Source organism: Mesoplodon densirostris, chromosome 5, assembly GCF_025265405.1.
Source record: "Mesoplodon densirostris isolate mMesDen1 chromosome 5, mMesDen1 primary haplotype, whole genome shotgun sequence".
NCBI classification, from domain to species: domain Eukaryota; kingdom Metazoa; phylum Chordata; class Mammalia; order Artiodactyla; family Ziphiidae; genus Mesoplodon; species Mesoplodon densirostris.
Genome location: NC_082665.1, coordinates 35,251,879 through 35,271,164, shown reverse-complemented (window position 1 = coordinate 35,271,164; position 19,286 = coordinate 35,251,879). Strand labels below are relative to the sequence as shown.

Below are 19,286 nucleotides of genomic sequence, written 5' to 3'. Positions count from 1 at the left end.
AGCAACCATAAGCTGTGTCATAAACAGTTGTTTCTCAGCTGAGCATCAATCCTTTCCATTTGTTCCTGAGACATGAACTCATTTTTAAATTAATAATTCTATCAAAAGTAACTCTAACATCTGAAGAATTAATCCTGTAGGTGCTTTCTTTTTCTTTTCAAAGCCTTTTTTTTTTTTTTTGGTCATTTTAGGCCCAGGTTTGGGCATACCTATAACTGTTTATTTTCACAGTGCTGGTACTTTTTAGACACGTCTTAGGAGTTTTCTATTTTCACCCATCTAATCTTGAAATCTGTTCCATTCTCCTCTAATTCTTTAGGCCTCCACTTTCCAGGTTCTACCTCCAACTTTTCCATATATGAGCCTGCTTTTCCACTTCATTTTTCAAACTTACTTTGCCTCTGCAATATCTCATAATCCAAATTTGGTGTGTTCTTTTCAAATGATGTCCTACTTTAGGGCAAAGCATCTTTCTCGTATTTTTTATGATGAGTACTGCTTCAAATGCCAGTTTAGGTTCAAATTATCCTCCACCCACCCCCAACATTTTCTTTATTTCCTCTGAGGATTCCTATGTATTGCCAACTTCTGTTTCTTTTTGCATGATAATCATATCAACTCTGCTTATAAAATTTAAAATTTTAGTTTGAAACCAAATGTAGAATGAAAAGAATTTTCCCCAGGTAAACACTTCTTTTGTGATTATTTCTCATGAAAAAGCTGATTCTGAATGTATATGTAATTATATATAGGGAGGTACAAATAGAAATTGAGCATGTGAGCTGATTAATTGTGGCATGTCAATCATCTTTTGAGTTTTCTACTGCTCATGCCTATGGAGATAATGCCATCTTGTTAGATTAAGCATCATTCAGGGTTCTTAGGCAAAAAAGATTGATCTCCATATTATTTAACCGAAGTACTAGTTTCTTCCTTCCAGATCTTGCATGGGTGCCTCTACTAGATGCAGAAACCTAGCTGCAAGGGAGTGTGAAAAATGTGACTTTAAACTTTTCATCCTTTCTATAATAGGAAGAAATGACAGAAAGTGGTTTGACTGACTGAAGAGCCACTATCAGCTACAACTTTGCAATAAAGATTACAAATGGAATTCCTAAGAACATAGTATTGAAAAGACAATCATCCAATTTTAGTAATGGCATTTAAAGTAGCCATGATAAATATTGTTTTGCAAAATGATTTATGTGATACATAGTATAGAAATTGTGAAATATTTTAAATGATGGGTTAAACTATAGGGTAAGATCAGAAACTTGAATAGATTCACCATACTCTTTTATGAGGCCTTCTTAAGTGCAGGGGAAAATTTTTGATAAGTAAATCAGTGAGGACATTCACGGGTGTACTCAGGACCACAGATAAATAAATTTTGAGCTAGCTTGGTTGCCTTTCATGATTGAAAGTTTACAGAATGATTGTTTGAGAATAATTAGGGAGATTAGACTAGGAAGAATGAAAGCAAATTATAAATTATTACTGTATAAGAAATAAATTAAAAATTCAAAGTAGAGATTGAGATAAATTTTATTGCAAAATATGTCTTGTCATTTGCAAAGGTGTTTATTATTATCAAGGTTTAGAAAATATAGTCCCTGTAACTTTAATGTTAGTTTTCTTTCCTGCATGATAACTTTTTAAAAATAAAAATCTATCCTTTATTGTTGGAGCACTGGTCCCTGTAGCTACTTTGACTTTTGCTTTCTCAGGTCTAGCTTTTATCTCCTAAGCTACTAGACTGCAGCTCACAGAATCAGAATCAAGGGTGACAGGTAGGGTGGTGATAGTGGATAGAAATAGGACTCGGGCATCTTTATTTTAAAATATTCCTCAGGTGGTTCTCATTTCACATCCAGAGTTGAAAACTTCTGTCAAAGACACATATAAAAGTCTAATATTCTCTTTACTGAATTCAGGGGGAAATGTTCATATTCCAACCATGTCACAGTTCAGTGTATACAAATCAGTTTCTACAAGTGTTTAATTCCCCCTGTTAAGGTCACAAGGGAATGTATAATACATTTTAGAAAGATAACTATAAAACATATTCTTTTTCTCTTCTGTTTTAGTGCTTATTGAAGTGAATCACAGGTATCTAGAAAATTAGACTGTCCATAAATATCAGTTCTCTGATTGCGCCCTTTATGTGAACATTGATTCTAGAAATATTTTAAATGTATTAGCAGACTCTCTTTTTCTTATATCCATGTACTGTGAAATATCTTGCATTTATTTTACAATCTGTTATTCCTTTGTCCTTCAGTGTGGGCATAGTAGATTTTAAATATGATTATAAAATCTGGAGAATTGAACACTTTCATTTTTCTTTAGGAGCATTTTTTTTTAATAAAAGTATTTCATGTTTTTTTTTTCTAAATTATGTAGGCATTAATTTTTTTTTAAAAGACAGCTTTTGTTTAGCATTTGATCTTTTAATGCTGTGCCAGAAAAAGGAAGAAAATTACATTTTGTGACTGTTAAGGTGGGTATTATTTTTGGTTATATTTAATAGAAGTATTTGCACTTTGGCCAAGTAATAATAATGAATTCAAATAATAATGAATAATGGTATGCCTACAGGACCTTTTTCTTGTGATAAAGTACATACTATATAATCTTTTATGATTTAAATATTTACATTTAAGCTGAATTCTTTTATTGAGTAGCACAGTTAAATGTGTGTTAAATGTCAATATGAATTTTAACCCTCTTCAATTTAAGGCTTGTTTTCTGTTTTTTCACTCTTCAGTCTGTTCATCTTAACATTTTTCAAATATGCCAATAAGCTATAAATTTCCCCAAGTGACTCAGTATGCCCCCGATTGGAAAAAAAAAAAGAAGTCTCATGGATATATATGTGTGTGTGTGTGTGTGTGTGTGTGTGTGTAACGTATATACATACACATATATATTATATATAATATTTATTTTATGAAATATATATGTACATATTTGAAAACAGTGAACCATAGGTCACTGCACCTGAGCACATGGTTATTCTCTAAGCCTTATGCAGAAGTCAGGTGGGTAATTCCCTGACCTGTGTGCTTTATTGACTGCACTGTAAGAGAAGTTTCCCTGCTTCTCCAGAGAGCTTGTCACACTTGGAAATCACCAAGTTCATTTGCTGTTCTGTGCCTTCGCTATCTACATAAGATGGAAATATCTATGTTTAATAATTTAAATACACTTCAGCTACGAAGATTTAAAATAAATAGCTCTATTGTGAAGACTCCTATTATTTACCACTACTTCTTCCCATCGTCACTGTCTATCAGTTAACAAGAAATTATCGAAATGCATATGTTGAGTTTCATATCTCACATGTAGTCATGTTCTATTTCCCATTATACTGTCTGCTTAATCAGTTTCTCATATGATGTGTGTACTATGTGTTTCCTAATTCATACATACCTATTTGTAGTTCTTCCCCTAATACCACCTGCACCTGGCGAAATATGTGACTTTTGTGGAAGAAAAGAGTGATAGTGTTGCACTCTGTATTATGAAACCTTAATTTATAAAGAATGTTTAAATGTAACTCTGAATTCTTTTCATTATTAACTGTTTTCTTTATTTAATAGTTGTTAATTATATTCTTAGAGATAATCTCAATGTATATTAAATATATAATTACGTGTTTTCGCAAAAGATCTTATGATTTTTTAGAATTATATATTCTGTATCTAGTTCCTGGAATTTCTCTAGATTTGCCTTAAGGGGTGAATTATTTCTCCCCCAGCCCTCACATTTTATATTTTACTTCATTGCAATGGCACTTAGAGTGATTGCTTACAATCATATTCTTATATCCCATATCCCCTCCCTCTTGCATCTCCCTCCCACCCTCCTTTTCAAATGATTCAATTTATCACCGTATAGACTTTTATAATTATACCTAATGAAATATTTTAAAGAGAGTTTTAACTCATCTTATGGTAGTACCTCTCCCATCTAGCGCTTCTAAAAATACTTTTTAAGATTTTTTTTGTTGGTGTTATACCAGATCATAGCTCTATTTACTTAATAGAGTTCTAGCCTTCACTGCACATGGATGAGTCTCTTTGAAGCACACTTCTTCAGTAATGAAAACTCACTGATTTTTTTCCCCTTTTCATAGCTTTTTTCTTTTATTACTATATTGATCTTCCAATATCTTGGAACTTTAAATCCTATATTTTTATATCATGTGTAATTCATCTGTTTTCTCATCTAAGACACCTAATCAATCTTTACCTGATTACAACATTTCAGCATTGTTCCTATTCTTTTCACTTAGGAGTAGTTATTCTCACTTGCTCAGGGATATCATTTTCAATGCCTGCATCCTAAATCTCACATAATCCCTTTGGATTTCGTCTTTTTGTAGTGACCTCACTTTATAAGGTTTTTGTTCAGGTCATGTACTTGAAATGAAGCAAACACTTTATCAGTTCTACTTAGTTGTTTCTTTATTTTGTTAAAGATTTTCCTCAGTCAAAAGACAGAAACAGAAAAAATATTATAGTTGTAATACTTCTTAACTAGACTAGAAGGTGGGGGAACTGGGATGGAAACCTATGGGAGTAATACTGCTTTTTATAGGTACAGGAGCATCTGTCTCTCTAAATCATTCTAAATAAGGACCTGCTTTTAGAAGAAGCAGCTACTGATCTTCATTTATTTCTTTTTGGCAATATTCTGCAGTTTCTTCTCTCCCTTGTGTAAGTATTACAGAAGTGAATGTAATTCTAATTGTTGTTAAATCAGGAGCAAAGTAGCCATGAGTACTATACCTCAAAATTAATCTCTTTCTATTCCATACATTGGTGCCCTTTATGCAAAAGTTTGATATAATTTGGTATGATACTTTTTGTCATTACAAATTTATTTTTCATAGCTAGTATACTTAATCTTTTCTTTTAAGGAAAGTTTTTTTTCTTTAATTAGTGGCTTCGTTTTTGTTAGTGAAATCCTTTAACTCTTCCTAATCAAGCTGTTGTTATAGGATTTAACCTTGGAAAATTTATTATTAAAGAAAAAAAAAACCTGAATTGTGATGGCATGTTTTAAAATAAATTTTATACAAAGCAGAAATAGTGGGAGCCAGTGAAAATTCATCAATAGGTTATTTTTTTTCATCAATAGGTTATTGCTTTTGAAGTTCAACTGATTTATTTCTTTTCTTCATCAAGCTACTAGCAAGGATATTGCCTTTTCTTTCTCTGCTTTTGGATAGTGTCCAGTATCCAAAGAGCTTAGGGGGCTTAATCTAATCGCTCAATCTCTTTTTCACTTCCCTCAATCCCTGAACATTGTAGATGTAAAGGACATCACCAGGATATGACAACTTTTTATGATAACTATATGCACATGGCTTGTGTCAGGTTGTTTGTTTAATTGAAATTATGAAGTAAATTATGAAACAAAGATGGAGACCTCCAAAATGTATGAACTTTAATATCTAGAAAAAATTAAATGAAATTTAAAAATTTTCAAGAGACAGAGTAATTTTATTTGGTTACTATAGCAGGCTCAATATCTAAATAATGGTAATGTCAATTATAGCTCATATATAACCCCAGTTTATATAATTTTACCGATCAATTATATGTAGTTTTAAGAAAGTATATCCACAAAGTGATCATTCGTATATCAGGACCTTATTATTATTAGAAAACTGCCATGATACTTTTAGTGGTTTCTTGGTTTTCTTTTCTCATTAATTGAAATATAAACTCAAGTTCACAATGAAATAAATAGCCTTTTAATATCAGATAGTGTTTCTGATATTCCTAATTAAAAATGCAGAATTAAAAATTAGTATTATTATTGACAACTGATCATCTATTTATTTAAATAGTCCCATCTCTGTTTTTTTAAATTAATTTTATTGGAGATAAGTTGTTTTGCAATGTTGTGTTAGTTTCTGCTGTAAAGCAAAGTGAATCAGCTATATGTATACATACATCCCCTCTTTTTTGGATTTCCTTCCCATTTACGTCACCACAGAGCACTGCGTAGAGTTTCCTGTGCAATACAGTGGGTTCTCATTAGTTATCAGTTTTATACATAGTAGTGTATATATGTCAACCCCATTCTCCCAGTTCATCCCATCTCCCTTTCCCCCCCAGTAGCCATACATCCATTCTCTATGTCTGTGTCTATTTCTGCTTTGAAAATAAGTTCATCTGTATCGTTTTTCTAGATGCTACATATAAGTGATATTATACGATGTTTGTTTTTCTCTTTCTAACTTACTTCACTCTGTATGACAGTCTCGAGGGCTGTTCATGTCTCTGCAAATTGCACAAGTTCGTTCCTTTTTATGGCTGAGTAATATTCCATTGTATATACGTACCACATCTTCTTTATCCATTCCTCTGTTGATGGACATCAGGTATTAGGTAGAAAAAAATAGATCCTTAGCTTCTCCTTTTGGAAAATTTAGAGCTTTTATTTGCATCATGTAAAGACTGACTCTTTTTTGTTCAACCCCTGAAAATAATTACACGGGAGTAGGCTAGCAGTAAAAACTGCATATTACAAATTCACTTTTTTGAAGGCCCTCCTATCAGTTCTGAAGCTTGGCAACTTTTATTCTGAATGAGTTTGCTTTTCCTGAGAATTGTCAAGGACTTACTTTGTTTAATGACGGTCACTGAAATGTGTTGGTATATGTTTGTCTACTTTTTGGGAGTAGGAAGTTAATAAGAGATAAAATGTGTTATTTAGACTACTCATTAAGATAACTTTTTCAACTCTTTCTGTCACTGACAAGATTTAACTAAATTTAAGTACATTACATTTTATTCTTAGAAGAGTGATTGCCTCCATTTTTTTCTTTATTTCTATATAGTTTCCTATGGTGGTTGCACAAATTTGGTGTCTTTAAACAACAGAAATTTTTTCTGTCACAGTTTTGGAAGCCAGAGTTAAAAATCAGTATCACTGGGCTGAAATCAAGGTGTTGGCAGGAACATACTCCCTCTGGGGAGAATCTGTTCCTTTCTATTACCAGCTTCTGGTGGCTGCTGACATTCCTTGGCTAGTGTCTGCATCACTCCAGTCTTTGCCTCTTTGGTTACATTGCTTTTTTCTCTTCTGTCTATGTGTAAAATATCCCTCAGCCTCCTCCTTATAAGGATATATGTGATTGCCCTCCTGGAAAATCTGAACAATCTTTCCATTTTAAGATCTTTAATTACATCTGCAAAAACCCATTTTTTGCTATATAAATTATCATTCCCAGATTCTAGAGAAGTAGGATATGAACATATGAAATGAGAGGACATTTTTCAGCCTCTCAAAATGATAAAGAGATTCTTTCTTAAGTAACCTTACTGAATCTTAAAATTGTCCCAAGCAAGGATAACAAACAAAAAAACTGAAAAAATTTATACCCGTATGTCCTTTTTTCTTTTTTTTTAATTTTTAAATTTTTTTGGCTGTGCTGTGGCATGCGAGATCTTAGTTCCCCCTGCGGTGGAAGCATGGAGTCCTAACCACTGGACCACCAGGGAATTCCCTACGTCCTATTTATTATTATTTTGTTTTTGCGGTACACGGGCCTCTCACTGCTGTGGCCTCTCCCGTTGCGGAGCACAGGCTCCGGATGCGCAGGCTCAACGTCCATGGCTCACGGGCCCAGCTGCTCCGCGGTATGTGGGATCTTCCTGGACTGGGGCACAAACCCATGTCCCCTGCATCGGCAGGTGGACTCTCAACCACTGTGCCACCAGGGAAGCCCTATGTCCTATTTTTTAACAAAGGTTAGTCATAAAATTTTAGTTGAATTAAAATGAGATTTAAGAACTTCTTTTTAAATTATATTAAGGTATTTAAAGTTTTAATAATTATATCTATGCATTAAAAATAATGTTTATGCTATGTGAATTGTAAATATTAAAAGCACATATTTATTTCTTCAGGATTCTGGTCAGTGGTAGAACCATCAGATTCTCCTCTGGAATATCACTTATTTTCCTACTTAATTATAAACTTGTGATGACTTTTTCTAATGCTCTGTTTTATTTTTGTCCCACTCACTTCTAAAAATTACTTAAAAGTATATGTTCTATACATATATATTTCTTTCTCTATATATACACACGTATTTTTTTAGTCACATTTTAAACACACACAACAGAATACTGATATTTAGCATTGCATGTTGGTATGACTGTACCCATTGTTTTAAAAATATGTATATAATATCAATTATATATTTTACATATTATATACTTATACACATATTACATATAATATCAATTACATTAGTTATTATTATACAAATTAGAGGTAATTTAAAAGAGGAGGAGATAACATTGCTTCATAAATTAGAAATCACTTTGATTGCTTATTTATTTTGACCTGTACCCTACTAAATAGTTATCTTTATTAATTTTTTTTCCTTCATAGCATGTTGTTGTGATTTTGGTAGTATAATCTGGGCAAATCGAATTATATTTTTCTTTTTTTTTTTGCATCTTTATTGGAGTATAATTGCTTTACAATGGTGTGTTAGTTTCTGCTTCATAACAAAGTGAATCAGTTATACATATACATATGTTCCCATATCTCTTCCCTCTTGTGTCTCCCTCCCTCCCACCCTCCCTGTCCCACCCCTCTCGGTGGTCACAAAGCACCGAGCTGATCTCCCTGTGCTATGTGGCTGCTTCCCACTAGCTATCTATTTTACATTTGGTGGTGTATATATGTCCATGCCACTCTCTCGCTTTGTCACAGCTTACCCTCCCCCCTCCCCATATCCTCAAGTCCATTCTGTGTCTTTATTCCTGTCTTACCCCTAGGTTCTTCATGACATTTTTTTTCTTAAATTCCATATATATGTGTTAGCATACAGTATTTGTCTTTCTCTTTCTGACGAATTATATTTTTCAATATCTGTGCCTTTTCTCTTCGTCTTTTACACATTCAGTCTTGAAACCCAGAGTTACATGCAATACCATTTCCAGAGTATCCTACCACTTCTAACCAGCTGAACACATCCACTGTTTTCATATAAAATTGTTGGCCACCTAAGGAGCATCTTATCTCAGTGATTTTTTTGGTCCAAAGGAACAATAGTCTTTGTCAAGAACCATTTCTAAAAGATATTCCTAGACTGAATGAATATACACACACAAACACAATTTTTTAGGTCTTCACTATTTTATCAAACTGTTTCTTATATTGCATATTTGAGTTTTAAATGTCATTTTCTAAATAAAATTTGACTTCTTACAGTTCACTAAGTCCATTTGACTTTTGCACAGGTAGAGGTTTATTTTATTCACTTCTTAATTTAATTTAATAATGTCTTTTGATGTTAACCTCCCATAAGTCAAAGAGATAATTTGGCTCATTAGAAAAGGAGCCTAATGACATTTTTACCATGTTAAAAAATGTTATAATCATACAAATTATCAATTTGCCCTACAAAAGTTCATCATGATATTATTTTCATTAATATATTTCTTTAAAGTGATTTTATATATTTTTTTATTGGAGTGATATGTTGTGATATTAATATACTTTTTATTTTTTTTGGCCACATGACTTGTGGGATCTGAGTTCCTTGACCAGGGATTGAACCTGAGCCTTCAGCAGTGAAAGCATGGAGTCCTAACCACTGGACCACCAGGGAATTCCCTAATATACTTTTTAAAGTTTTATTTTTAACACTGTGTCAATATATTTAAAGTGTATGTATATACACACATATATATGGAACTTGGTAGCACAGGTCCACAAATATGTACACAATTGTATAATTCATCTATTTGCAATCCTTATCAGAATACTTATTTTTTTCTGATTTATAGAAGCTCTACAAAGTGAAATGAATTGATAACAATATAGAAAGATACAACTGGAAAATAAAAGCTATTAATAATTTCTCTATCCGTAGGCAACCACTTGTATATATTTACATTAGGAAGATGCAATACATTCTTTTTTATATCTTGAAAGAATTTTCTTGCAACCTTCAATATAATTCAGTGGTATAATTTTTAACAAGCATACACTATTCAGTCATTCACTCTTTGCTAATAAAAGTAACACTAAGATTAATAGATAAGAATATAGTTCTTTGGGCACTTCTCCGATTATTTCTACAGGGCAAACATCTATAATTAGAATTGCTGAGTCACTGAGAATTACTTTTTTTTGAATTTTTGATCATATTGCCAAATTGCTATTTAGAATGTTCATGCTATTTTATACTCATACTAGTAGTATATGAGACTTTCAGTTTGCTAGTACCAAGTGAACTCTTCTACCCATCAGCTATTAGAGTTACGATCATTGAAAGATCAATCAAGCTAGCACTTTCTTTTCAATTTGCTATATAGCATGTTCTATTTTGAGGTTGTAAATTAAATGATATAAAGTTTTATCTAAAAAATCTTTTGTCTGAATCTGAACTCAAGAGAGCACAAATTCATTAAGTACACTCATCTCTCCCCTTTCTCCCCCCTAAACATTTCAGGAGCAAAATTTAGTCCAGCAGGTTATATTTTTTACTCATTGAAAGGTCTCTCAAGTTTGGGTTATTTAGATATACTATAATACTCTTAGTTGTTATCACAGCAACTTAGGAACAGTAAATCAAATGTGAGGTGAGGTGGGTACTGTTGGCAAGTGTGTTTATTAGTAAAATCTAAACTGCTATAGCAAAAATACATCCAAAATTCAGCAGCCTAAAGAACAGAGAAGTGAATTTACCATTTATGTAATGATTACAGTGAAGTGTTCTAGATGTGGTGGGAAGCTTTGTTTTATGTATCATTCAAGGATCCAGGCTCTGATTTTATTGCTAAGAAAAAAGGAAGGTATTAGATAATTAAAAGTTTCCACCCCAAGAAGCAAAATTAATAAAAATGATGAACAAAAATGTCTAATATAAAACACTAATAGAAATGAAGAAATAGAACTTTTGGTAACAAAAATATTGAAGTCATTCAAAATGAATAAGTCATCCATTGTCAGGTGTAGGATTTGATTTCGCCATACCTGCAAGCTCATAAGTTAACCTGTTACTGTTTCGTGGATTCTGGCAGAAAACACAGGACTCCTGAGTCAGAGATAAATGACTTTATTACTCATGGCACAGGATGTGCATCATACTTGCATTAGTTCCCCTTGTTTTCTAAGTCTTATAGGGGTGACACTATAGGGTCTAGATGGATGCCATGCACACAGCTAGTTTGCCTCATAGGTGAGGAGTATTTACCTTGGGGAATCATTTCTTTTATAGCAAGCAGTAAGGAAAATTGTCCATTGTCTTCAAGGGAGACATTATCTCATTCCTCAGGGTTGCTGGCTACTAACACAACTCTGAGAAATGGCCTCTGTCATCAATAGGACCTTATATTATTGGTGTACCCAGCAAAACATGTAGGAGTGAGAAAAACCCATAGAAGGGCTGTTCCTTCCAACTTCCGTCACTCAGTACCCTCTGAAGACATTCATGTGCATAGCAAGATAAATAAGTTAATGTTCCAAAGAATGTGAAAATTATATTCAGCATAAGGAAATTCTTCATGTTCTTTGCTTAAAGTTTCAAATATTCTCTCTGCCAGCTGACACCTTGAAAAATACTTATTGGTTCATGACCATCCTTTGGAGGGGTTGTAGAGCCATTTGCAAAAAAGAGAAAAGATAGATGGATGGATTAGGCAGGGTGCTATCCATTGAAAACTGATTTCTGGTATTTTATTTCCCCATAACCTGTCCTGGGTTGATGAGTGAGTAAAAAGCCTTTTTTCAAATATATCACTGTGTGTATTATACTAGAAATGTATGTGACTTAAGGGATATATTTTGGGGGATAAAATACTCTGGGACAGGGTTGATCCTATTCATTCATGTTTTGTGATGACTATTTGAATAATAGAAACAGTTGTGATAGGCTTTAATAAGTGGGAGGCATAACTAAGGAGATAGAATTGAGGTCATGTAAGTTAGATGTTCCTTTTCACCACTCACCTGCCCCCTCTACCTTAAATCATGATTTATTCTTTTTCTGTATCTGAAGGAAGTGCCATTAAAACCTGTTAAGAAAAAGGAAGTGAGTATCAGAAGCGCTGCTTAGCTTTTGGTTCTGCCAGTTGGTGACTTTGGAACTTCTGGCTACTCACTTAATATTTGGGTTATAAAGATTCTCTGGGAGACTTCCGGGGAAGATGGCGGAAGAGTAAGACGTGGAGATCACCTTCCTCCCCACAGATACACCAGAAATACAGCTACACGTGGAACAACTCCTACAGAACACCTACTGTACGCTGGCAGAAGACCTCGGACCTCCCAAAAGGCAAGAAACTCCCCACGTACCTGGGTAGGGCAAAGCGGAGAGATTCCCGCACAGAGGATTGGTGCCAACCGGCACTCACCAGCCCGAGAGGCTTGTCTGCCCACCCGCCAGGTTGGGCGGCGCCGGGAGATGAGGCTCGGGCTTCAGTCGGAGTGCAGGGAGAGGACTGGGGTTGGCGGCGTGAACACAGCCTGAAGGGGCTAATGTGCCACAGCTAGCAGGGAGGGAGTCTGGAAGAAGTTTGGACCTGCCGAAGAGGCAAGAGACTTTTTCTTCCCTCTTTGTTTCCTGGTGCGTGAGGAGAGGGGATTAAGAGCGCTGCTTGGAGGAGCTCCAGAGACGGGCGCGAGCCGCGGCTGAAAGCGCGGACCCCAGAGACGGGCATGGGACGCTGGGGCTGCTGCCGCCGCCGGGAGGCCTGTGTGCAAGCTCAAGTCATTGTCCACGCCCCCCTTCTGGGAGCCTGTGCAGCCTGTCACTGCCGGGGTCCCGGGATCCAGGGACAGCTTTCCTGGGAGAACGCACGGCGCGCCTCGGGCTGGTGCAATGTCATGCCGGCCTCTGCCACTGCAGGCTCCACCCTCACTCCATGCCCCTCCCTGCCCCCCGGGCTGAGTGACCCAGAGTCCCCAAAGTGGCTACTCCTTTAACCCTGTCCTGTCTGAGCGAAGAACAGACACCCTCCGGCAACCTACACGGAGAGGTGGGGCCAAATCCAAAGCTGAGACCCGGGAGGTGTGAGAACAAAGAAGAGAAAGGGAAATCTCTCCCAGCAGCCTCAGAAGCAGCGGATTAAAGCTCCACAATCAACTTGATGTACCCTGCATCTGTGGAATACATGAATAGACAACAAATCATCCCAAATTGAGGAGCCAGGAGTCAGTGCTGTGCCTCTGAGGTGTGAGAGCCAACTTCAGGACACTGGTCCACAAGAGACCTCCCAGCTCCACATAATATCAAACGGCGAAAATCTTCCAGAGATCTCCATCTCAACACCAGCACCCAGGTTCACTCAACGACCAGCAAGCTACAGTGCTGGACACCCTATGCCAAACAACGAGCAAGACAGGAACACAATGCCACGCATTAACAGAGAGGCTGCTTAAAATCATAAAAAGTCCACAGACACCCCAAGATACACCACCAGACGTGGACCTGTCCACCAGAAAGACAAGATCCAGCCTCATCCACCAGAACACAGGCACTAGTCCCCTCCACCAGGAAGCCTACACAACCCACTGAAACAACCTTAGCCACTGGGGACAGACACCAAAAACAACGGGAACTGTGAACCTGCAGCCTGCAAAAAGGAGACCCCAAACACAGTAAGATAAGCAAAATGAGAAGACAGAAAATCACACAGCAGGAGAAGGAGCAAGATAAAAACCCACCAGACCTAACAAATGAGGGGGAAATAGGCAGGCTACCTGAAAAAGAATTCAGAATAATGACAGTAAAGGTGATCCAAGATTCTATTTCCAAGATCCAAAATCTTGGAAATAGAATAGACAAAATGCAAGAAACAGTTAACAAGGACCTAGAAGAACTAAAGATGAATCAAGCATCGATTAAAAACACAATAAATGAAATGAAAAATACTCTAGATGGGATCAATAGCAGAATAACTGAGGCAGAAGAACGGATAAGTGAGGTGGAAGATAAAATAGTGGAAATAACTGATGCAGAGTGAAGTAAAGAAAAAAGAATGAAAAGAACAGAGGACAGTCTCAGAGATCTCTGGGACAACATTAAATGCACCAACATTCGAATTATAGGGGTTCCAGAAGAAGAAGAGAAAAAGAAAGGGACTGAGAAAATATTTGAAGAGATTATAGTTGAAAAGTTCCCTAATATGGGAAAGGAAATAGTTAATCAAGTCCAGGAGGCACAGAGAGTCCAATACAGAATAAATCCAAGGAGAAATACACCAAGACACATATTAATCAAACTGTCAAAAATTAAACACAAAGAAATCATATTAAAAGCAGCAAGGCAAAAACAACAAATAACACAGAAGGGAATCCCCATCAGGTTAATAGCTGATCTCTCAGCAGAAACTCTACAAGCCAGAAGGGAGTGGCAGGACATAATTAAAGTGATGAAGGAGAAAAACCTGCATCCAAGACTACTCTACCCAGCAAGGATCTCATTTAGATTTGATGGAGAAATTAAAACCTTTACAGACAAGCAAAAGCTGAGAGAGTTCAGCACCACCAAACCAGCTTTACAACAAATGCTAAAGGAACTTCTGTAGGCAAGAAACACAACAGAAGGAAAATACCTACAATAACGAACCCAAAACAATTAAGGAAATGGGAATAGGAACATACATATCAATAATTACCTTAAATGTAAATGGACTAAATGCTCCCACCAAAAGACACAGAGTGGCTGAATGGATACAAAAACAAGACCCATATATATGCTGTCTACAAGAGACCCACTTCAGACCTAGAGACACATACAGACTGAAACTGAGGGGATGGAAAAAGATATTCCATGCAAATGGAAATCAAAAGAAAGCTGGAGTAGCAATTCTTATATCAGACAAAATAGACTTTAAAATAAAGACTATTAGAAGAGACAAAGAAGGACACTACATAATGATCAAGGGATCGATCCAAGAAGAAGATATAACAATTGTAAATATTTATGCACCCAACATAGGAGCACCTCAATACATAAGGCAAATACTAACGGCCATAAAAGGGGAAATCGACAGTAACACACTCATAGTAGGGGACTTTAACACCCCACTTTCACCAATGGACAGATCACCCAAAATGAAAATAAGTAAGGAAACACAAGCTTTAAGTGATACATTAAACAAGATGGACTTAATTGATACTTATAGGACATTCCATCCAAAAACAACAGAATACACATTTTTCTCAAGTGCTCATGGAACATTCTCCAGGATAGATAATATCCTGGGTCACCAATCAAGCCTTGGTAAATTTAAGAAAATTGAAATTATATCAAATATCTTTTCCAACCACAATGCTATGAGACTAGACATCAATTACAGGAAAAGATCTGTAAAAAATACAAACACATGGAGGCTAAACAATACACTACTTAATAACGAAGTGATCACTAAAGAAAGCAAAGAGGAAATAAAAAAATACCTAGAAACAAATGACAATGGAGACTCGATGACACAAAACCTAAGGGACGCAGCAAAAGCAGTTCTAAGGGGGAAGTTTATAGCAATACAATCCAACCTCAAGAAACAGGAAACATCTTGAGTAAACAACCTGACCCTGCACCTAAAGCAATTAGAGGAAGAAGAACCAAAATCCCCCAAAGTTAGCAGAAAGAAAGAAATCATAAAGATCAGATCAGAAATAAATGAAAAAGAAATGAAGGAAACAATAGCAAAGATCAATAAAACTAAAAGCTGGTTCTTTGAGAAGATAAACAAAATTGATAAACCATTAGCCAGACTCATCAAGAAAAAAAGGGAGAAGACTCAAATTAGTAGAATTAGAAATGAAAAAGGAGAAGTAACAACTGACACTGCAGAAATACAAAAGATCATGAGAGACTACTACAAGAAACTCTATGCCAATAAAATGGACAACCTGGAAGAAATGGAGAAATTCTTAGAAATGCACAACCGGCCGAGACTCTATGAGGAAGAAATAGAAAATATGAATAGACCAATCACAGGCACTGAAATTGAAACTGTGATTAAAAATCTTCCAACAACCAAAAGCCTAGGACCAGATGGCTTCACAGGCGAATTCTATCAAACATTTAGAGAACAGCTAATACCTATCCTTCTCAAACTCTTCCAAAATATAGCAGAGGGAGGAGCACCCCCAAACTCATTCTACGAGACCACCATCACCTTGATACCAAAACCAGGCAAGGATGTCACAAAGAAAGAAAACTACAGGCCAATATCACTGATGAACATAGATGCAAAAATCCTCAACAAAATGCTAGCAAACAGAATCCAACAGCACATTAAAAGGATCATACACCATGATCATGTGGCGTTTATTCGAGGAATGCAAGGATACTTCAATATACGCAAATCAATCAATGTGATACAACATATAAACAAATTGAAGGAGAAAAACCATATGATCATCTCAATAGATGCAGAGAAAGCTTTCGACAAAATTCAACACCCATTTATCATAAAAACCCTGTAGAAAGTAGGCATAGAGGGAACTTTCCTCAACATAATAAAGGCCATATATGACAAACCCACAGCCAACATCGTTCTCAATGGTGAAAAACTGAAACCGTTTCCACTAAGATCAGGAGCAAGACAAGGCTGCCCACTCTCACCACTCTTATTCAACTTAGTTTTGGAAGTTTTAGCCACAGCAATCAGAGAAGAAAAGGAAATAAAAGGAATCCAAATTGGAAAAGAAGAAGTAAAGCTGTCACTGTTTGCAGATGACATGATACTATACATAGAGAATCCTAAAGCTGCTACCAGAAAACTACTAGAGCTAATCAATGAATTTGGTAAAGTAGCAGGATAGAAAATTAATGCACGGAAATCTCTGGCATTCCTGTACACGAATGATGAAAAATCTGAAAGTGAAATCAAGAAAACACTCCCATTTACCATTGCAACAAAAAGAATAAAATATCTAGGAATAAACCTACCTAAGGAGACAAAAGACCTGTATGCAGAAAATTATAAGACACTGATGAAAGAAATTAAAGATGATACAAATTGATGGAGAGATATACCATGTTCCTGGATTGGAAGAATCAATATTCTGAAAATTACTGTACTACCCAAAGCAATCTACAGATTCAATGCAATCCCTATCAAACTACCACTGGCATTTTCCACAGAACTAGAACAAAAAATTTCAAAATTTGTTTGGAAACACAAAAGACCCCGAATAGCCAAAGCAATCTTGAGAATGAAAAACAGAGCTGGAGGAATCAGGCTCCCTGACTTCAGACTATACTACAAAGCTCCAGTAATCAAGACAGTGTGGTACTGGCACAAAAACAGAAAAATAGATCAATGGAACAGGATAGAAAGCCCAGAGATAAACCCATGCACATATCGTCAACTTATCTTTGATAAAGGAGGCAGGAATGTACAGTGGAGAAAGGGCAGCCTCTTCAATAAGTGGTGCTGGGAAAACTGGACAGGGACATGTAAAAGTGTGAGATTAGATCATTCCCTAACACCATACACAAAAATAAGCTCAAAATGGATTAAAGACCTAAATGTAAGGCCAGAAACTATCAAACTCTTAGAGGAAAACATAGGCTGAACACTCTATGACATAAATCACAGCAAGATCCTTTTGGACCCACCTCCTAGAGAAATGGAAATAAAAACAAAGATAAACAAATGGGACCTAATGAAACTTCAAAGCTTTTTCACAGCAAAGGTAACTATAAACAAGACCAAAAGAAAACCCTCAGAATGGGAGAAAATATTTGCAAATGAAGCAACTGACAAAGGATTAATCTCCAAAATTTATAAGCAGCTCATGCAGCTCAATAGCAAGAAAACAAACAACCCAATCCAAAAATGGGCAGAAGAGTTAAATAGGCATTTCTCCAAAGAAGATATACAGACTGCCAACAAACACATGAAAGAATGCTCAATGTCATTAATCATTAGAGAAATGCAAATCAAAACTACAATGAGATATCATCTCACACCAGTCAGAATGGCCATCATCAAGAAATCTAGAAACAATAAATGCTGGAGAGGGTGTGGAGAAAAGGGAACACTCTTGCCCTGCTGGTGGGAATGTGAATTGGCACAGCCACTATGGAGAACAGTATGGAGGTTTCTTAAAAAACTAAAAATAGAACTGCCATGTGACCCAGCAATCCCATTACTATGCATATACCCTGAGAAAACCATAATTCAAAAAGAGACATGTACCAAAATGTTCATTTCAGCTCTATTCACAATAGCCCGGAGTTGGAAACAACCTAAGTGTCCATCATCGGATGAATGGATAAAGAAGATGTGGCACATATATACAATGGAATATTACTCAGCCATAAAAAGAAACGAAACTGAGCTATTTGTAATGAGGTGGATAGACCTAGAGTCTTTCATACAGAGTGAAGTAAGTCAGAAAAAGAAAGACAAATACTGTATGCTAACACATATATATGGAATTTAAGAAAAAAAAAATGTCATGAAGAACCTAGGGTTAAAACAGGAATAAAGACACAGACTTACTTGAGAATGGACTTGAGGATATGGGGAGGGGGAAGGGTAAGCTGTGACAAAGCAAAAGAGTGGCATGGACATATATACAGTACCAAATGTAATGCAGATAGATAGTGGGAAGCAGCCGCATAGCACAGGGAGATCAGCTTGGTGCTTTGTGACCACCTGGAGGAGTGGGATAGGGAGGGTGTGAGGGAGGGAGACGCAAGAGGGAAGGGATGTGGGAACAGATGTATATGTATGACTGATTCACTTTGTTATAAAGCAAAAACTAATAAAAAAATAAAAAAAATAATAAAAAAAAACAAACAAAAAAGATTCTCTGGAATCAAGTGAGATATGACTATGAAAGCCCTTTCAAAACTATAAAACATTCTACAAATATTTAATGACCAAGAATTATGCATACTTGAGCTTTTCTCTATTAAAGGAGACCAAAGAATATGTTCTTTCTCAATGCTGAGAGCATGTTGATCATTCAGCATTCAGATCAGCTACTGATCTGAACATTTTTTGTCACACTCTACCTACTCATAGAAGGTTTAATTAATTTAAAAAAAGCTTAAAAAGCTATATTTTAGTCACTTGGAAGCTCTCTTCACTATTTAACCATGCTGATAAATTCAAAGCCCTCTATTCAGTATTAAGTCTAAACTGGTGGATTCCATAAAAGTTGCCTTTGCATTTTTATTGTTATTTTTTGTACTGATAGCAATAGTGATACTATTGGCAAATATAAGAATAAATAGTTAAAAAGGAAAATGTTTGGTTTCATATGATAAAGCATAC

General features: G+C 35.7%; 1 protein-coding gene across 1 annotated transcript in view; it reads left to right on the top strand.

Annotated features, from left to right (window-relative positions):
- Positions 1–19,286, top strand: part of GBE1 (1,4-alpha-glucan branching enzyme 1) — a 294,356-nt gene that overhangs the window by 130,367 nt on the left and 144,703 nt on the right. The gene's annotated exons all lie outside the window — the stretch shown is intronic.